This window comes from Myotis nattereri (assembly GCF_964212035.1).
Source record: "Myotis nattereri genome assembly, chromosome: 1".
Classification (NCBI taxonomy): Eukaryota; Metazoa; Chordata; class Mammalia; order Chiroptera; family Vespertilionidae; genus Myotis; species Myotis nattereri.
Genome location: NC_138075.1, coordinates 62,836,907 through 62,863,035, shown reverse-complemented (window position 1 = coordinate 62,863,035; position 26,129 = coordinate 62,836,907).

The window sequence follows — 26,129 nt, the reverse complement described above, 5'->3', positions numbered from 1 at the left end:
AGGAAGCTGAGGCTTTAAGAGATTAAGTTGTCCCACATCACAAGGCTAATACATAAATGGAGGATCCACATTTTGAACTTAAGTTGAATTTTTAAAAAATCAATGCTTTTGATTGCTACATAATGATCCTCACAGGACACTGGGGAAACCTTTATTATAGAGGGGTGAGAGAGTCTCCCTGAGGCCAACACAGGTTCCTGCTTATCAGGGGACATCTGGGTGCACATACTGTTACACTAATCACAGCAGTTCTTAAGTTCTCTTTTTGCGAAAACTATTCAAAAGTCAGAATTTAATTCCAGAGTCTTCTCCTTCCACTATCAAGAACTCACCTATATTTTTTATTCTGTTCCTAAATGCTACTCCACATAATAATGAAAAGCAAGGAATTTTAAAAATTTGAATCCTTTTGTTTCCTCGAAGCTGGAATGCCTCTGGCAAATATTGTTAGAGCATCACAGAAAGATGTTTGAGTTTTGACCCAAATTCTTCTCACAGAGTTCCTAAAACTTTTGGGATTTCCTATATGACAAGGATGATAGAAGCATCTTTTCTTCTAACCAGGTGATTCTAGGCTGTCCCTAGATACCTTCAGGATGGGGGCTGGACACCAGCGAGATCACACCTTGATTACAAGCTTGGAACTCTCAGCTCCATGCTCCAACCTCTGGAGAAGGAAGGAAGGGGGGCTAGCAAGTGAGTTAATTTCAATGGCCAATGATTTCACCCACCCTGCTTACTTAATGAAACCTCCATTAAAGCCTCTAAACCAGCGGTTCTCAACCTGTGGGTCACAACCCCTTTGGGGATCGAACGACCCTTTCACAGGGGCCGCCTAAGACCATCAGAAAACACATATATAAATACTTATTGTTTTTGTGATTAATCACTATGCTTTAATTATGTTCAATTTGTAACAATGAAAATACATCCTGCACATCAGATATTTACATTATGATTCATAGCAGTAGCAAAATTACAGTTATGAAGTAGCAACGAAAATAATTTTATGGTTGGGGGTCACCACAACATGAGGAACTGTATTAAAGGGTCACGGCATTAGGAAGGTGGAGAACCACTGCTCTAAACAGTGGAGTTCAAACAGCTTCTGGGACTATAAACACATTGATGTGCTGAGAGGGTGGCGGGGGCATGGAAGCTCTGTGCCCTTTCCTCCATAAATTAGTAACTTAACTCAGTGTTTTCCTGGGTTTTGTGAGTTGTTCTAGGGAATTATCACGTCTGAGGTGTTGAGGGAACCTCTGAATTTGTAGTCGCCCACGCAGAAGCGTGGGTAGCTTAGGCACACCATTTGGGGGGTGTCTGAGGTGGGGCAGTCTTGTAGGACTGAGCCCTTAACCTGTGGGGTCTGAGTTAACTCTGGGTAGTTAGTGAGATAACTGAACTGAACTGTACAACACTTAGTTGATGTTAGAGACCTAGAGGAGTGGTTTTGGAAAAGATACCACATATTTGGTGTCAGAACTGGAAAAAACCCCCACACATTTGGTGTCAAAACTGTTCTGAGTAAAAATAGTGGAGCAGCCTATCTAAGAACGCTTTTCGTTTTCAGCTTTGCGTGACTCCTCTTCTTCCTGGTTGGGGTACTATAGGCGCTAACTGTAGGCAGAAAGGGAGAGGTGGCCCTTGTACTAAGAGGTGTTCTTCCTGGCATGTCCAATGTTCTTCCTACAGAAGCTTGGGGTAAGGGATGGGTGTTTTATTCTTTCATGCCCATTCTCTGTTACAAAAGGGTGAGATTCTATGTAGTCTGAAGCTCATAAAATGTGGTGAGCCCTCTTTAGGGAATGTAATAAGGATCTATCTTATGACCACATTGCTAAGGCTTCTTCCAGGTCTGAGAAAGAGGCCGGTGCAGGAGCTTAAATTCAATAGCTTCACGGTAGACAGTCTACTATGGACAATCTCAGTTTCTCTTGGGTAATGTTGAACTTCTGAAGTGGTAAGAAAAGTGGTCCTGTTTCCGAACCACATAAACTTGAGAATTCCCCAGGGCACTGGGAGAGAAGGGTCGAAGGGGAGGGCATAGGAAGCCCCTGGGGAAGATAATACCGAGGCTCTAGTAATGTCCCTGCATCTAGCAGGCAATTTGATAAATGCTTATTCACTGAATAAATGAGCATAGACCATTTCCTTGGCAGGTCTCACAGGTGTAGTTATTTGATCTAATGAGCAATGAACTAATTCTCCATTGGTGAATCATGCAGATTCTAAATTAAATCCTTTTTAAAACTCATATTTCTCCATTTTAAACCTGAGACTAGGACTTTGACTCTGTGATCACTATATGTTTAAGACTCCAGATTGGTTGTCCTCGCTACTCCAGATAAATCTAGTTCATGACAGAGATGTGCAAATCCATATCCACATATGATCAGATGACCATGATTTGCAGAAGGATGTGCAGCAGAAGTGCATCTGTCCCAGGAAAAATGCACACCCGGAAAAGTGGATTATGTCTGAGCTTTCAGGTGCTGTGTTGTGTAATTTATTCATAATATATTTTCAAGGCAAAAAATCTAGGATGTGTAAGTGAAAAGAATCAAAGCAACATTTGAAACTCAAAAAGCTCCAGATCATTTTAATCAAAATTATTTCCAGTCACTGTCACTCCTCCTGAGCAGCCTTTTCTGCCAAGAGGCTCCAGGCCAGTGCAGTCAGGTTCCTGACAGTTTTCTTCATCAATCCAGGAGACAGAGAGCGGGCCATGTGCACCATCTGCCACCCAGGTGTCAGTCATTGGAAGGCAGATAGGAACCCGGCAAAGCTTGTTGAAATGTCATTTGGGGAAAAAAATACACAACAACAGCCCTGAAACCTGCTCTGAGAGAGAGACTGGGACCATATTGAGCACGAGGAAGAAAGAGACTCCATTAAAAGAGCACAAAGAAAGCAAAGACACATGTTAAAGCTCTGGCAAATCAGAAGAAATTCTTCTACCGCCCCTTAGCCAATTTGATATGATTCCTGCTTTAGGAAATCATAAAAAGTAAAATATTTCCCCAGCATTTGGGAGTGGTTGATATTACACCCTTTATGCATATAAATATCTCCCTGTAACCAATGTGTGCATCTCGCTATTTTTAGGATGGGAGCACAGAGGAAGAAATCCTCGTGACAGGGCATCTCAATCCTGACTTCATCCCAGGCTGTAATAAAAAATCGTCACTGTAGTTACCCTCTGAAATAATTATGATCTTTATTTAGGGGCTGATTAAAGTGCGACCTTGACACAGTTGTTGTTAGAAATGTTGGCAGCCTTGGCCTCCAGTATGCAGCCATTTCATCTGCCACAAAAATGATATTGTTTTACTCCTCAGTTAGAATACTTAATCCAGATCACTGGGAAGTTTTCAGGAAGATGGGCCTATGGTGGAATTGTGCTCCATGGCAGAGCAGGTCATGGTTTTCTGTGTCTTTGTGTGTATGGTTGGTGACATTGTTCCTCAGTACCGTCTCTCCATGGTTAGTGCTGTTTCTGCTTTCAGAGGCTCCCCTCCCCTCCATCTCCCTAACCTGCCACCTCCCTCCAATGTAAGTTGCTTATCTGGCAGTTTATTCAAAGAAAACCTTAGACTTGGGGCTTGGGAGAATTCATAAAGACCTAGGCTGTGTTTCTCAAACTTGAGTAATATGTGTCTCTTTTTAAAAAATAAAAAACTATGAATGGATTTTGAGTATTAACTTAAATGTTACTTCAGTATGAACATAAAGCTAGGTATAAGCTCCATCTGCTTACAGCTATTATACAAAAACTAGAGGCCTGGTGCACGAAATTTGTGCACAGGTAGGATCCCTAGGCCTGGCCTGCGATCAGGGCCTTCTGGCTGCCTGCCTGGACCTTCCTTCGTTCTGTGCCACCCCCTGTTGGTCAGCACATTTCATAGTGAGCTATCGAACTTCCAGTCTCCCAGTGGAATGCCCGAGGGGACACTTTGCATTTTAGCCTTTTATATACATACAAAAATTTGTGCACTCAGGGGGGCAGGGGGGTCCCTCAGCCCAGCCTGTGCCCTCTAGCAGTCTGGGACCCCTCGGGGGATGACCACCTGCTGGCTTAGGCCTGCTCCCCAGGGGATTTGGCCTAAGCTGGCAGTCAGACATCCCTCTGGCAGCCCGGGAGCCCTTGGGGGATGTCCACTTGCCAGCGGGGAGCAGGCCTAAGCTGCAGTCAGATATCCTTAGTGCTACTGAGGAGGCAGGAGAGGCTCCCACCACCACTGCTGTACTGGTAGCCATCAGCCTGGCTTGTGGCTGAGCAGAGCTCCCCCTGTGGGAGCGCACTGACCACCACAGGGCAGCTCCTTCATTGAGCATCTGCCCCCTGGTGGTCAGTGTGTGTCATAGTGACCAGTCATTCCCAGTCTTTCTGCTGTTAGAGTCAATTTGCATATTACCCTTTTATTATATAGGAGTGCCTGGCCAGCCTGAGTGAGGGGCTGATAGCTGCTTGCAGGCTGGCCACAGCCCCTTCAGGATGGTGGTCCCCACTGGGGTGCCTGGCCAGCCTGGGTGAGGGGCTGAGGGTCATTTTCAGGCTGGCCACACCCCCTTCAGGGTGGGGGGGTCCTGCTGGGGAGCCTGGCCAGTCTGGGTGAGTGGCTTATGGCAGTTTGCAGGTTGGCCAAGATCCCCAGTAGGGACCGTCACCCGTGAGTGTGTGGTCAGCCTGGGTGAGTGGCTGATGGCTGTTTGCAGGCTGGCCACAGCCCCTTCACAGTGGGGGTCCCTCCTGGGGTGCCTGGCCAGCCTGAGTGAGGGGCTGATGGCTGTTTTCAGGCTGGCCACAGCCCCTTCAGTGTGGGGGTCCCCACTGGGGTGCCTGGCCATCCTGGGTGAGGGGTTGAGGGCCGATTGCAGGCTTGCCACAGCCCCTTCAGGGTTGGGGGTCCTTCTGGGGTGCCTGGCCAGTCTGGGTGAGGGGCTGAGTGCCATTTTCAGGCTGGCTAATCCCACCAGCAGGAACCCTCACCCCATGAGGGTGTGGCCATCCTGGGTGAGGGGTTGAGGGCTGTTTGCAGGCTTGCCACAGCCCTTTCAGGGTGGGGGTCCTTCTTGGGTGCCTGGCCAGTCTGGGTGAGGGGCTGAGTGCCATTTACAGGCTGGCTAATCCCACCAGCGGGAACCCTCACCCCATGAGGGTGTGGCCAGCCTGGGTGAGGGGCTGATGGCTGTTTGCAGGCTGGCCACGGCCCCCAGCCACCCAAGCTCCCAGTGGAGGCTGGTTGGAAGCATGTATCTGGGATTTATTTGCCTTGTATTATTGAAACTTTGTTGCCATGAGCAGAGGCCACAGCCGTCTCAGGGCCAGCTGGAAGCTTGGCTTCCTCCATCTCTCGGGCAACCAAGCCTCCTGCTTGCTCCATCTCTGTGTCTGCCAGCTGCTATCCTGGTTGGGTTAATTTGCATATAGTCACTCTGATTGGCTGGTGGGTGTGGCTTGGGGGTATTGCGAAGTTAAGGTCACTTAGCATCTTTTTCTTTTATTAGTGTAGATATAGATATAACCAAGGCAAATTAACATGTTAATTATGAAGGAAACTACAAAACCAATAAAAGTCACATTAATGACATTAATTTAATGTGACAGACCTGTTTTGACAAAATCAAATTGTCTCTCATAATGTGAATATTTCCCTTAGCTCTGTGGTGCAAGTCCTCTTGAGTTGGCATGAATATAATCATATAAATCCCATTACAGTCACTACACAGGTGAACAGTGGAGGAAGTAGGAAATTTTTATTTTGACATTAGTACATGCCAGCATAGGGAAGTCAGATAGACTAGCCAGAATATTAAATGTACCCAAAAGATTCTGTTAGATTTAAAGCCCTTCTTTTTATATGTATATTTTTTAAAAATAATCCTGCAATTAAAAAAAACTACATTCAAAGCAACAACTCCATCAGTGGTTACTTATAACAGGTATTTTCACTATTTCCCAACTATTAATATTCTAAGTAAAGAAAAAAATGTTGAGAATTTATCTCCCATAGCTCATTTTCTTTTTTACAAAAAAGTTCTACATATATTTAATTATTAAAACAGAATGTAAAATCTACCAAAGTTAAGACTTGTTATAAACATCTGCAGTTTTTTGCAACTCTATAGTTAATCTTGCTCAATGCATAATTTATTTAAGCTTTTTTCAAACCTCAGCAACATTTTCTCAGTCTTTCCAAGATGTTTGCTTATAGAAGAGCACATTTTAGTTTATTTCCATATTGTTTTTCATGTATTATTTCAGCCATTTTAACTATATCAAGAAGAACAGGTATTTATTCAATGATATCTAACTTTTTGTTTTTGGTTTTTTCATTTTTTGTTTGTTTGTTTTTTGCTATTGAGTTGGAAAACTCAACTTCCAAATATTTACCATAAGTTTTAAAAAAAGTTTTTTATTATTTTGAAAAAATTATAGAGTCACAGGAATTAGTTTTTAATCCTCACCTAAGAATATTTTGTTCCACTAATTTCTAAAGAGAGTATAAGGGAGGGAGGAGGAGGAGAGAGAGGTGGAAAAGAGGAGTCAGGGGAGAGAGAGAAACATCAAAGTGAGAGAGACACATGGATTGGTTTCCTCCCATAGGAGCCCCTACCAGGGCTGGGAACCTGCAACAGAGATACATGCCCTTGGCTGGGAATATAACTCAGGACCCTCAGTCTGGGGACTGACACTCTACCCACTGATCAAAACTGGTCAGGGCTCACAAGATTTTTCTTTTTAATAATAAAAAAAAATCAAGAGAGGTCCCATGTACTCTTCACTCAGCTTCCATGAAACTGAGTGAAGAGTACAATTATATAACAACTTATATAATTCTAATATAACATCAAATATCAAAACCAGGACATTGGCACCTATACAGTCTGCAGGTCTTATTCATTTTTAAAGTTTAGTGAAACTGTAAATATTGGCTAGAGTATAAAATGGCCTCAACAATTACTTAACAAGTAATGAAAGTGCATATCATGATCTGGCTGCTTAGTCTGAATATTTTGCTGCCTAACAAGTTTTTATAGTATTCATTACTAATCAACTGAGTGAAAATCCGTGCTTGGGGCAAGGTTCTTTATACTAGATATAAATCATGTTTCAAGTAATTTTATTAATAATTTTTGTTTCCAGGCTAACATTTGTGTAATCTGATTTAATCACTTTTTAAAAAAGTTGACATGTGGATAACAGTTTTCCTAGAATTAGAAAAATGTGTCAGTCCTCTCTTTTGATTGTTTTCTACCAGTGTACACACCAATGCATTATCTTCAACTCAGTTTCTTTTTTTAGTCACTTTTGTTTTGAGTATTTAATTGAAACTAGACATTTATGCAGTGAATCTACTAGGCACATGTAAGTTACATAAATGCTTAATATAAAAGAATGATTAAGAGGGCTGTTTTTCTCACCCTGCCTTTATGTTGAGGAACTCTCTCTCTCTTCACTCAAGATTGTCTCCTGTATATCATGACATCTGACCTTGTGAATAAATTTAAAAAATGGGGCTTAAAGTTTAAACACTCGATGGACCATCTTATGTTGTTATTGAAAGTTATCCATCTCACTTAAAAACGTTGACCCACAAGATACAAAGCCCTCAGTGTTTCTTCTGTCCTCTGTAGTCTCTTTACCTTGTGTTTACTAACTCAATGACACCATTGTAATTAGCTAGTGTATATATATAAAAGCCTAAGTGACCGAACAACTGAATGACCAGTTGACTGGCCGCTATGACATGCACTGACCACCAGAATAGACGCTCAATGCAGGAGCTGCCCCCTGGTGGTCAGTGCACTCCCACAGTTGGAGTGCTGCTCAGCTGACCGATGGGCGCCAGATGCAGGGCTCATGGCCGGTTGCCACAGCCCGGAGACCGCAGCAGAGTGGCAGTGAGCCTACTGAGTGGCGATGGCGGCAGGTGCAGCAGGACCCAGATGAGCAGGAGCGGCAGGCATGAGCAGCAGGCACTGTTGGACTGCCAGTTTCTGCCCGATCCCCACAGGCCATGCTGAGAGGCCCTACTGGTGCATGAATCTGTGCACTGGGTCTCTAGTTATTAATAATAGAAAATGAGCAAAGGGAAGACCAGGCATTATAGGCATGTTCCTTGTAAAATATTGGTAGGAGGGGACTAGACAAAGAGAAAATAGACACATGCCCAGTAAAGTTGGGGTGACAGGGAAGATACTGCTTGTTAGTTACACCTGGGAACAGGGGTCATTGGCCAGTGATATTTTGGAATACTTAACCATTTGAAAATGGGAGCTTGCTCTAGGGAAACCGGTGACTGTGGGCTTGCGGGGTTCTTTTGCTCCTGCTTCTCTGCATGTGCCTACATGGCAGATGCAATGACTAATAGACTGCAGCTGGCCTGATGCTGTACTGAACCAGATCCAACATGGAAAGGAAACTCTAGATACTGGCTTGCTTTTAGCTTTACTGAAACCCCAGCTATAATTCTTCTATGACTGGACTAAGGGAAATGGGACTTTGGAAACCCAGGGGTATAATTCCATGGAAATAAAGTTTTTTACCATATAAGCTGAAATGCTTATTCCACTAGTACCCCAAGAACCCCACATCCACCAATAACAGATATACTAAACTACTGTAAATGCATCACATGCATGATATTATTTCACAGCTACTCTCCTTTGTAAATACCTTTTTACCCATCTAGAGCTCTCCTTCTTCCTTTCCTAAGCTGCAAAATTCCTGTTCATTCTTTTTTTGTTGTTGTTAATACTCATGTGAGGATATTTTTCCATTGATTTTTTAGAGAGACTGGAGGGGGAGAGACAGAGAGAAACCTCAATGTGAGAGAGACACATCCATTGGTTGCTTCCGACATGGGGATAGAGCCTGCAACTGAGGCATATGCCTCCAACCAGAATCGAACCCGGACCCTTCAATCCACAGACAGATGTTCCATCCACCGAGCCAAACCAGCCGGGGATCCTGTTCTTTCTTGGAAGCCTAGCTCAGATGTTCCTTTTTCCAGAAAGATTTCCCTTTTCCTTTCTCTGCATGACATGTTTGTTCCATGTGAATTCACTTGTGTACTGATCTCACCAGGCTGTAATTGGTTTCATATATCTCTGCTCAGTAGAGAGTAATAACTATGTCTTATTCTGCACCCTCAGTAATTAGTATCTTGGATAGAATTGATTTAAGACTTGATCTTTCCCCCAAAACAATGGCTCGCCTTTATAGAATCCTGACCACTTAAACCACATGGAACCCATCAGGGAAAAGTGTGATAAGGGTGTGGGATCAGAGAATTTGTCATTACAATGATGCAACTGGAGAAAACAATTAACCTGTAATAGAAATAAACTTTTCTATGATGGGTGAGGTTATATTACTATTATGAAAGAATTCTGAGGACAATAAACATTATTTCTCTGTAACATTCAGAATTATTGTCTTCATTGTGAATGAAACAACCTATTATTTTCTTTCTAAATTTTATTTCTTTTTTTCTTTATTGATTAAGGTATTACATATGTGTCCTTACCCTCATTGCCCCCTACTCCACCCCCGCTCGTTCCCCCTAGTGTCTGTGTCCATTGGTTATGCTTATATGCATGCATACAAGTCCTTTGGTTGATCTCTCTCTCTTACCCCCACCCTCCCCTGCCTTCCCTCTGAGGTTTGATGGTCTAATCCATGCTTCTCTGTCTCTGGATCTGTTTTTGTTCATCAGTTTATGTTGTTCATTATATTCCATAAATGAGTGAGCTCATGTGATATTTATCTTGCTCTGACTGACTTACTGTGCTTAGCATAATGCTCTCTAGGTCCATCCATGTTGTTGCAAATGGTAGAAGTTCCTTCCTTTTTATAGCAGCGTAGTATTACATTGCGTAGATGTACCACAGTTTTCTAATCCACTCATCTGCTGATGGACACTTAGGCTGTTTCCAAACCCTAACTATTTTAAATTGTGCTGCTATGAACATAGGGGTGCACATATTCTTTCTGATTGGTGTTTCTGGTTTCTTGGGATGTATTCCTAGAAGTGGGATCAATGGATCAAATGGGAGTTCCATTTTTAGTTTTTTGAGGAAACTCCATACTGTTTTCCACAGTGGCTATATCAGTCTGCATTCCCACCAGCAGTGTTCCTTTTTCTCCACATCTTCGCCAGCACTTGTCATTTGTTGATTTGTTGATGGTAGCCATTCTGACAGGTGTGAGATGGTACCTCATTGTCGTTTAGATTTGCATCTCTTGGATGATTAGTGACTTTCAGCATGTTTTCATATGTCTCTTGCCTTCTGTATTTCTTCTTTTGAAAAGTATCTATGTAGGTCCTGTGCTCATTTTTTGATTGGATTGTTTATCTTCCTTTTGTTAAGTTGTATGAGTTCGCTGTTCTTAATCATAAGGCTACAATGAATATCTCTTAGGCATTTTGTGACCCTGCCTTCACAACCGCCCAGAGATCTAAGCTGTATTAGACCCCTGGGATTAAAAAGCACAGTAAGTCCTCCCTTCATATCATCAACACGTTCTTTAAACAGTGACATTAAGCAAAACAATGTATATATGAAACCATTTATACCATAGGCTCATTGATATAAGCAAGAGTTAAATTCCTACAGCATATTTCTGGTCACAAAAACATCACCAAATTTCTGAATAAAGGCCCAAAGCACACTAATATTAGACATTAAAAATGTGTTCTCAACATAAATTTCAGAAAGACTAATAAAAATAAGAGAGATATTATTTTCCAGCCTGCTTATTCCAGTTCAGAATCACAGGCGGCCAGAGCCTCTGCCGGCAGCCCAGGGCACAGGGTGGAAACCCACCCTAAACAGGAAGCCCTTCCATCACAGGACATGCTCACACCTCCACACTCACTCACACTGGGCCAATGCAGACAGGCCAAATCACCAGGCATGAACAGCTTTGGAATGTGGAAAGAAACCAGAGCACCTCAAGAAACCAGCTCAGACATGGACAAACCATGGAAACTCCCTGCAGACAGTGGTCTGGCCAGGAATTAATTTTTTCCCTCATCAACATTATAACAAATGACGTTGAATAAAATGGCATTATTCGATGACCCACTGTATATTATATGGGGGAGGTGAAGGCAGAGGAAGGGGTCTTAAACTAAACTTGAAAAACCAGGCTTTGTGCTCTCATGTCCTTTGGGAAATGAGGTGCAGGATATACATTTCTCTTTTCCCCTCAGGAGGATTCCTAGCCCTTGCTCGGGCAAAGGGGAGAGAAACTGATCTGGGCTCTCCTTTTCTTCTCCTCTGAGATTTGTTTCATAAAAGAACCATTACTGGCCTGCAGCTCAAATCCCCCCTATTGCATATGCCTGAATGTGCAATATACATTCGCTGTAGCTTTCCTCAAATGCCAATCTCTTGCCAAGTTTTATGTTTAATTGTTACATTTTCACTGCTTTTGGTTTATAAAGTGTTTGTCTCTAGTGATCATAAGAGAGATTATATCTCAGACATCCCAGTGACTAAGAGAGTATAGTCAAAGCAGTAGGGACCTTGGGCAAGATGGAAAGGCTTAACTTAGTTCACTAGATACTTGGGAGTTATGGTAGATTTAGTCTTGATTTGTTTGTCCTCAGATAATCAGGCCCAGACTTCCAGAAAAAATAGAGGAAGAAAGAATAGGGAAGACCAATTTTTTTCTTAGGAGTTGGTTGTTGAACATTTGCCAGCTTATCACTGGAAATAATTTGAATTAAGATGACAAAAGGGTATATCCAGCACCAAGGAGAGTGACTGTCTCTTGCCATTGTGTCTACAATCTATACTATTATTTACTGTCAGCATAATAGGCTGTGCATTTACCACATTTAATACCAGCATCAGCCAGGTGCCCGGCAGGAAAAAAGCTGGCTCACTCAAAAATGATATTTTGATCAGGGTTTAGAGTACGGTGAATAGAAACTAGAAGGAACAGTGCAACTAATCATGGAGCACCTGTACTATTTTTAGCCTGAAATACACAGGGAAGGGACCCACTATTAGAACATGGAGACAGGGCAGCTGTGGAGAGAGGAGCGCTTAAAAGGAGCGGTGGCCTCCGGAGGAGGGATGCAGTCAGCCTAAGGGAGCCCCTGGGAGGGAGTCAGGAGAGTACTGCTGATCTCTTCATTGCCCAAACCCAATCCTCAGTCAGAGGGCATGGAGCCCATTGACAAAGTTGCTACAGGTCAGACTCATGGCAAAAAGTAAATGGAGTGCCTTTGGGGGTGTGAATGAAAGATTTCCAATGCAGAATCTATAGGTGTTGGTTTTATGTGCTTCTTTCTGCTGTGTGTGTGCGTGTGTGTGTGTGTGTGCACTATGCAAGATGCTAGGCCACCGAGAATTGGTTTCCTTTATTTATTTACAAAGAGGTAACCAACAATAAATGAACATCAACACCCTAACCAAACATTACTAGTAGGGCCATTCTGGGTCCAAGACCTCATGTCACCATTTTTGCTGTGATTCATCAGGATAAGTGGCTATAACTGGGTTAAGTGAACACTAGACTTTAATGTTTTCTTCTTTGAGAACCATCCAGAGAAAGTGGCTGGTGGGAAGAGTTGGTGCAGTTTTCCTAGTGGGCTTTTGTGTCCATTTCACAGAGGCCCCTGCCTGGGAGTGTGTTGGGGCCAATAGCATGCATCTCTTCCCCGCTTCAGTTCAGTGGCATCATGTTGGCAGCTTAAAATTGGCCATGGAGTGAGAATTTATACGACAGAAATCATCAAACTCAATAAATAATTTTATTTCTTTCACAATAGAGTTTGTCTTTAAACATTGAGCAGCACACCGCTGCCTTTGTACTTGGTAATTCCCTGAATAAATTACTGAGGGAAGTTCTAGGAGACAGAACTTTCTGCTAGGTCTCAGATGCGGGGGTCTCCCTCCCTGTCTTAGCATTCTTTTCTCAAAATTTGATTTTCAGTTTTCCTAAAACTCTCAATTTTTTAACTCTCTTCCTCCTACCCACCCTAGTGCAAGCCAACTAGGGTGTCATGGAATTTATAGCTTAGTTACATCTTTTTTTTTTCCCTTAAATTAAATCTTTATTTATTCAGATTATTACAGTTGTTCCTCTTTTTCCCCCCGCCCAGCTCTCCTCCACCCAGTTCCCACCCCACCCTCTGTCCTTACCCCTCCCACTGTCCTCATCCATAGGTGTACGATTTTTGTCCAGTCTCTTCCTGCACCCCAACACCCCTTTCCCCCCAAGAATTGTCAGTCCACTCCCTTTCCATGCCCCTGGTTCTATTATATTCACCAGTTTATTCTGTTCATCAGATTTTTTATTCACTTGATTTGTAGATTCACTTGTTGATAGATATGTATTTGCTGTTCATAATTTTTATCTTTACCTTTTTCTTCTTCCTCTTCTTAAAGAATACCTTTCAGCATTTCATATAATGCTGGTTTGGTGGAGATGAACTCCTTTAGCTTTTTCTTATCTGTGAAGCTCTTTATCTGACCTTCAATTCTGAATGATAGCTTTGCTGGATAAAGTAATCTTGGTTGTAGTTCTTGCTATTCATCACTTTGAATATTTCTTGCCACTCTCTTCTGGCCTGCATAGTTTCTGTTGAGAAATCAGCTGACAGTCGTATGGATACTCCCTTGTAGGTAACTGACTTTTTTTCTCTTGCTGCTTTTAAGATTCTCTCTTTGTCTTTTGCCCTTGGCATTTTAATTATGATGTGTCTTGGTGTGGTCCTCTTTGGGTTCCTTTTGTTTGGGGTTCTCTGCACTTCCTGGACTTGTAAGTCTATTTCTTTCACCAGGTAGGGGAACTTTTCAGTCATTATTTCTTCAAATAGGTTTTCAATATCTTGCCCTCTCTCTTCTTCTGGCACCCCTATAATTTGGATGTTGGTATGCTTGAAGTTGTCCCAGAGGCTCCTTACACTATCTTCATATTTTTGGATTCTTTTTTCTTTTTGTTTTTCTAGTTGGGTATTTTTTTGTTTCTTCGTATTTCAAATCTTTGACTTGATTCTTGGGATCCTCTTGTCTGCTGTTGGATCTCTGTATATTATTCTTTATTTCAGTCAGTGTATGCTTAATTTCTAGTTGCTTTTTTTTATATCCTCCAGGGTCTCACTAAATTTATCAGCGGTTTCCAGAAAATTCTTGAAAAACCTTATAACCATGGTATTGACTCTATATCCAGTCATTTGCTTTCCTCCATTTCTGTCATTTGTGTCCTGTTTCTTTGTCTCCCCATTTTTTATTCTTCCCTGTGCTGGTAGAGTGGCTTTGTGTGCTAGGTGTCCTATAGGGCCTAGTGGATCAGCCTCCCCAATTACCTGAGGTGGACACTCTTGGTGCACTCCTTTGTGGGCTTTGTGCACAGTCTTGTTGTATGTAGTTAAGCCTTGATTGTTGTAGTTATCACTGGGAGGAATTGACCTCCAGGCCAATTGGCTATGAGAATCGGCTGTGTCTGCAGTGGGAGAACTTCTGTGCTGAAGACACCCTTCTGGGGCAAGACTTGCCTCAGTGGGGCTTTGGTGCTCACTGAGTCTGCCCCCTGAGTGTGTCTCTTATGGATCTGAGGAGTTGTAATCTGGATGGTCCCACTCTGACTACTGGGTACACTGGCTCTTGGATCTAAGGAGGTGCTAATTTAGCCTCTGCCTGAGGCTACCCAGCAGGAGCTACTAAGAGATCTGCAGATTCCCCTTCCTTTGTGGGGGTTTGGAGGTGCCCAGATGAGACCCAGCTGTGAAGCAGTGCAAGCTGCTGTGGGGCCTCGGGCCTTCTCTTGGATGTTCTGAGTCTGTCTGGCCCAGCTGCAATTTGTTAGGTAATTTTCAGATTGCAAAGGGCCAGGGCATTCATATGCAAAAGCCTCTGCCGCAGCCTGAGTGGGGCGGGGTCTCAGGGAATCAACAGGGTGGAGCAAGCAGCTGTGGCTGATCCTCAGCCTTGCCCTAAGGGGCCCCGTGTCTCAGTGTCCTGGTAATTGCTGCAAGCACCTCTGAGGGAAAGCCTCCCTCAAGTTCTGAGTTCTGCCTGCTGCCAGACAGTCCAGTTTCTCTCCGTATGAGTCCTGGGTCCCCAGAGACTTTCCGGAACTGGAGTTCAGAGCAGTCAGCAGCTTGTGACTCCCTCCTGGTTCAAAAAGACAGCCTCATCCTCAGGTGCCAGCCCCTTTCCACGCACGCTCGAGCCTCCGTACCTCTGCACTTTACTTCCACAGCTCCTCTGAGTCTCAGTGTGCTTTTCTCTTTCCTTCTAGTTGTACAATTTCCACTCAGCCAGCCTTCCTGTAGTTCTGGATGATGTCTGTTTTATCTTTTCATTGTATTTTTGAAGTTGTGGGAGGCAGCAATTTCCGGTGTTTACCTATGCCACCATCTTGGTTTCTCTCCCTCAGTTACATCTTTACAACTGCTTTCCTATTTTATTGCATATATACCAACCCAGCTGAGCTGCTCCTTGTCAATCAGGATAAGATATTTTTGTTTGTTATTAATATATTAGTCTTTCCATTCAATCAAAATGAGGGTCTGTGATGTGTTGGACAGTGATGGGTGTGAGGGGCATTGAGAGAGAACCAGGGTGCAGCAGATAACTTGAGGGGGTTCGGAAGACAGTATTTATAACCTTCCTTCTTGGCAAGTTGATATTTGTAGGTGGGGGGTATCTCTGTCTTGCCATGGATGTTCACAGCATATTGTTTTCAGATGTAGAACAAATGATGGAGGGGCATTAGAGCTGAGACTTGACTCAGGAGATTATTAACAAGGATCAAATACAACATTTAATTGCTCTGTTTGCCCTTCCAGAGCCACTTCCCTCTTGTCCTGCTCTGCTCTGAGCCCTGGGAGGCAGACCTCTGCGGCTTGTATATGGAGGCTTCTTTAACTTCTACTCTCCTACTGGGTTTATTTAATAGAAGGCACCAACAGGAGATCGAAGGAAGAGATAAACCCGTTTAGCAATGACTGTTTCTCTGCCGATACCTATGGCTCTCTCCAGTTCCCAGGACACCCTTCCTCCTTCTCCATTCCTGTCTCTTCATGTTAGAAGTGACAGCTCCATTTTCTTAGAATTTTAACAGACCCTGAGTATATCACCAATCCATGTTGGTTCTCTTAACTATGCTCAACCTCTTGTAAAAAAAGAAAATCCTTTAACACTCTTTAATCACCTCATTTGATTGGACCATCTATTCCCTGTCAGGATACTGACTAAGTAGGATATTTTAAATTTTAATTTAATTTATTTATATTTTTGAATTTATTGGGGTGACAGCCTATATAATAAAGAGCTAATATGCTAATTAGACTAAACAGCAGAACGACAGACTGGATGACCTTCCACACAAAGCCAGGGCCGCAAGGGCCGGCCAAGGCTGCGAGGACCAAGCCCCTTGCATGAATTTCATGCATTGGGATTCTAGTTAGTTAATAAAATTATATAGGTTTAAGATACACAACTCTTTAATACAGCACCTGTATATTATATTGTGTGTTCACCACCCCAAGTCAAATCTTCTTCCATCACCATTTATTCCCTCTATACCCTCTTATACCTCCCCAACTCCCTTCCCCTCTGGTAATCACCATACTGTTGTTATATTGTTATAATGAGGTTTTCAAATATGGATTTTTAGTGAAATAAATATAACTATAGATTTTTTCATAACAGGTGGGACTTTCTTGCACACCCAACCCCAGACCAAATTGAAGCACCTTATTGACTCAGTCTTCCAAGGAGTAATGTTATTCCTTTTGGCCTCACCAAATTATTCTCATTTTCCATTCTTGTTTATTGCAAAAGACACTTGGCTTATGACTTCCTTTCTCTTTCTTTATATTGCACATTAACCTCATGCTCATCCTTTTGTCACTTGCCCTTAAGTACAACAGTTACTCCTCATACCCCATTATGTATAACAATTTCTTCTAGTCCAGAAGTATTTCTGCAATGGCAATTAATTATGTGGGTGTACTAGTTTTATTAAAGGATTTGGAAATACCACAATTGCTGTAAATGTCTTTAGTATTTCAAGAATATAGAAAGGCTACCAGCACATCTGGCAGAGATAGTCTATTACCTACCAATCCAAATACTAGTACTTTCACATCTGTTATGCTTGACAATTTTAAACTAATGTATTCATGGCAGAAACAGCAGAACAAAAATGATATCCAGCTATGAGCTCTATTTTCATATCTACATTTAAAATGTTTTTAATATTCACCATTTCACACTCACTAAATCTCCCCTGACATTTTGTTATCAGGAAATCCATCAATTACAAACCGAAGCAATCCTCTAAGGGCCTGTAAAATGCAATACACATTGGCAGGGAGGGAATTCAAAGTTCACCAGAGACTGCAATTAACAAAATCTCCCCAAATTCATACAAATGAATAAATTTCGTCACCATCTTGAAAATCCATATGAATTATTACTTCGAAGAGAGAGTCAATCAGAATCTAACTTTAGAATCTAGCCTCCAGAGGAAAGTATTCCATAAAGTGATGAACATGAATAGAAAATTCACACTACAAAAAAAATGTAAAAAAAATCATATTAAGAACATTAATGTTACTAATGAAATTATGGAAAATAAACACTGAATATTTTTGGACTTTCAAGTTAGAAAGTGTTTTAAAAAATAATATTGATGACTGCTTCGAAAAAACAATATAATATTGCAGTTAGAGCATGATCTTTGAAGTCACACTGCCTGGATTTGAGTCTCTACTTCATTTCTAACTAACTTTGGACATGAAACTTCATCTCTTTGTGACAGTTTTGCAATCTTCAAGACGGAAATAATGGTAGTATACTTTACAGAGTTAAGAAAATTTGAAAATACAGCATCTACAAAATAGAATTGGACCTGTCACAAAGTTAAGGTTAGTAATTATCAGTAATTATTACAACTACGATGAATGATAATGACCTATTCTGAGAAGGGCAGTGAACTGGGTTTTGAACAAACACTTCTTTATCCTGTAATGGGAGTGTAAATTGGCATAAACTTTCTGAAGAAAACTTTACTATAACCATATAGAGCTTAAAAAGTTAGTTTTCTCCAATACAGTAAAATTGTTTCTAAGAATTTATCCTAAGGAAATTGTAACAAGTATTTCTTTCCAATAATGTTAATTTTAGCATTACTTATAGACAATGATAAGAAATTTTGCTTAAAATGCCAATATGAAAATAATTCAATGAAATATGTAACAAATAACACTTTAAAATATTATTTAATGTCTTATATATACTATATGTGTAAAGGCAGAATATAAATGTTCACGTGGTTGGACTCTAATGTTTGCCTTAATATATAAATTTATAAATTATAGAATGCATAAAATTTTATATATAACAAATATTTTCCATATACATGAAAATGTGTAAAGAAATCCATAAAAATTAGGACTTTAAAAGGCACTATTGCAGGTGATTTTTGTTGACCTCTTTATATATTTGTGTTTTCTAAGGTTTTTATTATAATCATTAATTAGCTTCAAAATCTGATAAAAGACTCCTTAAGTATCTTATATGTAATCAGCAGATGTTCAAGTTAGAGCAATTCTTTATGGTCTCCTACTCATCTTACTTTCCTGACAGTTGCATGCTCAATTAGATGCATTTACAACTTCATGCACAATTGATAACTTTTTGTCCTGTGACTATAATTACCTGGTCAGCAATCTTGACACCAATTTAGTAGTCAAACATAAACATCTCTATTTTCGAGTTACTTCATAATTAATATTTACTTATTATTTATTTAGAATATACTACATGACAGGCATTATTAATTACTTTGCATGGGTTATCTACTTTAGCTTTTATGAATACCTTGTGAATTAGGTACAATATTCTCTGTTTTATGGAAGACGAGGAATTGAAAGTCTATTGAGATGTAACTGAGTTGCACAAGGTCCAAAACTGAAATTTGATGTCAAATCAATCTGACTCAGAGTCTAAGCTTTAACCCCTGTGTATGTTGCCTCTTAATAAGAGCCTCATGCATACCTAGCATCTTTGTTCTCACTATTAGAAACAAAAAAGAAAAAAAAAACTATTTAAAAGTATAATCTACGATTTACTGATGTCTTAAAATTATTATAAAAGAGCTTGGAATTTAACTGTAGCTAATATATAAACTAGACAACCACACTAAATTGGAAATTAGTTGCAGATATTTTGCTAAAGAGAATACATTTACAAAATAAAATAAAAAGAATCAAACAGAAAATGTTCGGCAAACTATTTTATTATTTTTTTTGCAAGAAAAAATCTTATAAAAATATCTGCTCTTTTTGGAGACTAATTTATTAACAATAGAAAGATTTCTTGTTTTGTTTTGACTTCAGGGTGATGATTTTGTGGATAGTGGAATATGTTCCCTTTTATTTAATCATAATGATACTCAGATGATACTTTGTAGTTATTATCAGGTCATTTGTTAATAGTTCTTGGTTTGCTAAGTGGACCATGAAGGTTGAAGAAATGATATATTTTTCATATGGAAATATTGAGCTAAAGTAGAAATTGATTCTGCTCCTGGTTCTGTCACTAATTTGCTACAGTTGCCTACACAGAGAGGATAAGGGTTAGACACCATTTCCTCACTTGTGTAATGAAAGGGTAATTTATAATCTCATACAGGCCTTTTAACTATATCATTCTATTAATATGGTAATACTAGAACATCATTAGTTATACAGTAAATATTTATAGAATGAATAAATATGTTTAAGCTACTTCCTAATCCAGTGATGGCAAACCTATGAACTCTTATTTGGTTGATTTTTCTTTGTTAAATGGCATTTAAATATATAAAATAAATATCAAAAATATAAGTATTTGTTTTACTATAGTTGCAAATATCAAAAAATTTCTATGTGTGACACGGCACCAGAGTTAAGTTAGGGTTTTTCAAAATGCTGACACGCCGAGCTCAAAAGGTTTGCCATCGCTGTCCTAATCCTATCTATTCTTCAAGGCCTAACTGAAGCCTCATTTCCTTCATGAAGACTCCCTTACATACTCAAACTGCCTGAACTCATAAATGGTCAGAGTGACAATCACATGTTACCTTTAAGCATTGCTCAATAATATCACACTGAAAGTCCTAGTTTAAAACAAGTTGTAAATCAACTTGACAGAGAATGGTTTTTGACCCATAACTTTACACAATCCTCGGATTCAATCACAGTGTGGTCTTATAGTTGATGCTTAGCAAAGTCTTATTAAATGCAGAGTAAAATTGGAATCAGCCACTAGATTCAGAATTTTCAATCTCAGGACATTTTTTTGTATCAAAATGAGGTTCTGCAGATTGCAGTCTAGGTCTTCCCTATGCCTGATGCTATTTGATCATCATCATCATTGTCGTCATCACCATCATCAAAATCATTACCTTTATGATTAAGAAGCATTTATTTGGTCCTTCTGGAATGAATGGCAGCAGATCAAGTTCTATCTCTGGGTGGGATGGGAAGCAGCTGGCTATCATTTTCTATATAATAACCTTTCATATGTGCAAGATGATTTCCAGAGTCTAAGATCATTAACTTTAAAAGAGTCTCAGATATTGGACAAGGTCAATTGCTACAAGAGAAGGAATGAGAGGAATGAAGGAGAACATGTTATGGGGAGAGGAGGAATTGTGTGTTACTAGCTTGCTACACATCTCTCCGCCCAGTGTAATACAGCAGGCAAGTGCAGAAGATGAGCTGTCAGTCTCTTGGTGCACATCATTTATCATGGGTCCTCTTACATCTTCAGAGACAGAGGTGCCCCTGTTAGTATGCAGAGCTTGTCATGGGACCAGTGGTGTCTGTGCACACCGAGTGCACTTTTGTTCTTGTCAGTTAATGTAGCTGAGAATGGTTGCATGTCAGGATTGCAATTTCAACAATGCTCTTGGCAGTTGAAATTAGACTCAAATCCCTGAATATAGATTTAAAGAGATAGATGGTTTTCCTCATTCTCCAAAGAGGTGGGGGATACATTTAGAGGACTCTCTTGGCAGTCTTGTTTACAGGTAAAATTTCACCTAAAATCTGTAGCGTAGGTCTGGAAGAGGACTAAGTTTGGACAAATTAGATAAAGAATAGAGACCACCCTGAAAATATGCACATGATGTCCACATTGAACTGTTTACTTCTAGAATTAATCATTTTGTGTCGGTACTCAAACACCTATTCACAAAGAAGTAGTTGTTTATGGAACACTGCAACAAAAAGTAAGGGCCAGTTTAAATAAAAATACAAATTTGGTCACCATCCTCCTTTGAATAGAAGGGAAACCATGAAACTTCAGCTTTTAAGATAGCATCTCTTTTCTAGTTATTTTTTTTTTTTGGCCAAAGTCAGAGCTACATATTTCTTGACTGTATTTAATTCTTAGTTTTTTCTTTCTTTTTTAAAAAATATATACTTTTTTATTGATTTCAGAGAGGAAGGGAGAGGGAGAGAGATATAGAAATATCAATGATGAGAGAGAATCATTGATCAGCTGCCTCATGAATGCCCTCTACTGCAGATACGGCCTGCAAACTGGGCATGTGCCCTTGACCAGAATTGAACCCAGGACCCTTCAGTCTGCTCTATCCACTGAGCCAAATCAGCTATGGCTTTTAGTTCTTTCTATGTCTTCATTTCATTCGATTCAAGATATTTATCTCTCTCTATATAATTTTTTTTTGTTTTTGTTTTTGATTTTTAGACCAAATAATGAAATTTAATTGATATGGAAGATGGAAAGTTAGGACCCATAAAGGCAGAGACAAAGACTAAACCAATCAGAAGGATGCTTTAGGATCCGGGGGATTTAATATACTCAGAGTTTTGATTAATTAGTTATTCATTTTTTATTGGTAGTTCTTCTTTTTCTAATACTTTTTGCTCAGGCACTGAAAAATATTCTTTGGGCACATACTGACACTGAAGCAAACAAGGCAGGTTTCCCCTCCCCCTAGGCTTTTTCTAGTAACTTCTCACTGTTCCTTCAGTCAGAATTGAACAGCGTTCACAAGGAACAAATTTCCTGGGGCAATTCCAATTTCATAGAAGTTCTACTGTCTCTCAAAAATATATAAAAGCAATTTATAGCATATAACCTGATTTGGGGTTTGGAAAAAATAAGGCATTAGTCAATTGGTTAGTCAGTATGTATATTCGTACATAACTATGCATACATATATACACATGTATGTTATATGTGTGTTTAAAATAAACTGTATGCATGCAGTGTATGTATATACTAGAGGCCCAGTGCATGAATTTGTGCACCAGTGGGGTCTCTCAGCCTGGCCTGCGGGATTGGGCCAAAATCAGCTCTCCAACATCCCCTGAGGGGTCCTGGATTGCAAGAGGGCACAGGCCAGCCCAAGGGCCCCCACCAGTGCACGACCCGGGCCAGAGAGGCACACAGGAGGTTGGCCAGCTGGGAAGGGACTGTTGAAGGGCTCCAGGGCATGTCCAGTCCACCTTGCTCAGTTCGGATTGGCCAGACTCCAGCAGCAAGCTAACTTACAGGTCAGAGCCTCTGCTCCCTGGTGGTCAATGCATGCCATAGCGAGCAGGTGAGTGGCCTTAGCATATCATTAGCATATTACACTTTGATTGGTTGAATGGCCAAATGGGCACTTAGCATATTAGACTTTTATTATATAGGATACATGCAGTGATTCTTATTTTCATTAGTTCTGTTGTATGAAGTTGTTTCCAACTCAGTTAGCAAATACTAAACACTAAATCATTACATGAACAGGGTTAGGTTCCAGCAAGCCTCTCATCACAACGTTCTTATTCTTATCAACCGATCAATACATAGCCTTGTTTTATGTGTATTGTTTAAAGACTCCTTATTCAATATATATTGCTGAATCGTTAAAAACAGACTTAAGACCAACAGCATTATAATGTGTGTTTGAATGAAAGTTATCTAACATGTGTATCTCTGAAAAGCACATCACAGACTTTCTGCACTTAGTACCACTAGGCAACACTTCGCACTACACTTGGCGCTCATTTTAAACAGAAAAATAAACAAAAAGCACAACAATACAAAAATGTGGCACTTAATGTAACATAAAAACTTAAAAAGCCTAAAAAAAATTGGCAATGTTAGTAATTTCCTGGGCAGTCCTAAGATGAATGGAGAATCAGCCTTATCATTTACCTTCTATGTCCCCATTTATAACCCCTGGGTAAAGACACTGACCCTCAGAACTATGACACTAATATTGTCACTTCCCAAAAAGCAATTTCTGAATTTTCTGTTCTATCACATTGATCTGTGTCTACGTTTAGACCAGTAACAACTGTTTTGATACTATCTATACTAATAAAAGGGTAATATGCTAATTAGACTGGGAGACCTTCTGGACGACCTTCCAGACGTCCTTCCAGACAAAGCCATGGCTGTGAGGGCCGAGGCAAGCTGCCAAGGCTGGGAGGGCCCATCACAGAGCCCCAGCCGGGTGGGCAGGGCCTCCCTCTGCTCTGAGATTGATCCCTGCAGACAGGGATCAGTGGCAGAGCCTAGGCTGGGTGGGAAGGGCCTCCCTATGCTCTGCCATTGATCACAGAGCCCAGGCCTGGTGGGCAGGGCCTCCCTGTGGGCGGGGATTAATAGCGGAGCCCAGGCAGGATAGGAAACGCCTGCCTCTGCTCTGCCATTGATCCCAGAGTCACAGAAGGGTGGGCAGGGCCTTGATGTGGGCGGGCATCAATGGTGAGCCCAGGCCTGGTGGGCAGGGCCTTCCTGTGGCCGGGGGTTAATGGCAGAGTGCAGGCCAGGTGGGAAATGCCTGCCTCTGCTCTGCCATTGATCCCAGAGCCCCAGCAGGAAGGGCAGGGCCTCCATGTGGGTGGGAATTAATGGTGAGCCCAGGATAGGTGGGAAGGGCCTCCCTCTGTTCTGTGATTGATCCCTGAGGTCAGGGATCAATGGCAGAGCCCAGGCCTGGTGGGCAGGGCCTTCCTGTGGGCGGGGGTTAATGGCAGAGTGTAGGCCACATGGGAAATGCCTGCCTCTGCTCTGCCATTGATCCCAGAGCCCCAGCAGAAGGGGCAGGGCCTCCATGTGGGTGGGAATTAATGGTGAGCCCAGGATAGGTGGGGCTGGCCTCCCTGTGGGAAGCAATGCATGGCAGAGCCCAGGCCGGGTGGGAAGGATCTCCCTCTGTGGGGCATCGATCTGGGGGCCCCATGATCCATCACCTCACAGAGGGAGGCCCAGGCGAATGGGCAGGGCCTGCCAGCTATCTCCACACAGAGGGAGGCCCAAGCCAGCCAAGCGATGGCACCCTATGCCTTTTGCCCACAGAGGGAGGCAACCGGTGGCAGAGTGGGGGACGGAGCCACACAGATCGCAAGCAGTGGCAGCTTCAGGGGTGGGGCCAGAAGCAGCCATGGGAAGGAAAGCCCTGATAGGTTCCCCTGCCAACCCTGCCCCCAATTGCCCCCTCCCACTCCTGACCCTGACAGTAGGGAGGCGGGAGCTTGACTCTAACTGTCCCTCCCCAGGCCTTTGTTGATGATAGAATATGTCTGAAGACCAACTATTGTCACAGTGTACCTCTGAAGCCAAAAGAAGCCAGTGGTGTTGACACAATGCATCTGAAGACCAACTATTTGCACAACGTACCTCTACAGCCAAAAGAAAGCAATGTCATCAACAGAAAATGTCTGAAGCCCAACTATTGGCACAATGTACCTCTGAAGCCAAGGAAAGCAGCAGCATCAACAGAATATGTCTAAAGACCAACTATTGGCACAGTGTATCTCTGAAGCCAAAAGAAAGCATCGTCGTCTACAGAATATGTCTGAGGACCAACTATTGGCACAACGTGCCTCTGAAGCCAAAAGAAGCTGGCATCGTCAACACAATTTATCTGAAGACCAACTATTGGCACAACGTACCTTTGCAGCTGAAAGAAAGCGGCGTTGCTGACAGAATATATCTGAAGAACAGCCATCGACAAGTACTGCCAATACTGGTAGGAAATGTCTTCACAGCGAAAATGAAGTAAATGAGGATGCAATTATTGAACATAGTTGTGGTGGAATGACTGTTCGATGTGAATTCTGCCTATAACTAAATTTCTCTGATGAAAAACCAACTTATGGAAAATTTACTCAGTGTTATAGCAAAGGTAAAGTTTGTCCAAATGATATACATTTCCCAGAATACCTGGCATTTTAAAAAAATAATGATAAATGAAGATTATGACAGTAAAAATTTCATGGGCAATATTCGTTTGATAAATAGTTCTTTTGCTTTTGCTTCCATGGGTGCAAATATTGCATCACCATCAGGATATGGGCTGTACTGTTTTAGAATACACAGACAAGTTTATCACCGTACTGGAACTTTACATCCTTTGGATGGTGTTTCTCAGAAGCTTGCTCAATTCTACGTTTTAGACATGGCCAAAGCTATGAGTAAAAGATTAGCAATGCCAGAAAACCAAGGTTGCTCAGAAAGACTCATTATCAATATCAACAACCTCATGTATGAAATAAATGAATTAACAAAATCACACAAGGTGCTACATGAGGTAGAAAAGGAAGCCCAATCTGAAGCAGCAGCAGAAGGTATTGCTCCCATAGAAGTAACAATGGCGATTAAATATGATCATAACAGTGATCTGGGTAGATATAATTCTTCCCAAGTAACCAAGGTTGCTGTCATATTCAGAAATGAAGATGGAGAAGCTCCTTTTGAAAGGGACTTGCTCATTCATTGTAAACCAGATCCCAATAATCTGAATGCCACTAAAATGAAACAAATCAGCATCCTGTTTCCTACATTAGATGCAATGACATATCCTATTATTTTTCCACATGGTGAAAAAGGCTGGGGAACAGATACTGCATTAAAACTCAGAGACAACAGTGTAATCGACAATAATATTAGACAAAATGTAAGGACACAAGTCACACAAATGCAATATTATGGATCTCATCTTTCTATCCGGGACACATTCAATCCTATTTTAAATGCAAGAAAATTAACTCAATAGTATATTGTTGGTTCATATTCAAAAATGGAAACCAATCAGATAAATTTCATTAAAGCCAACCAATCTAAACTGAGAGTTGAAAAATACA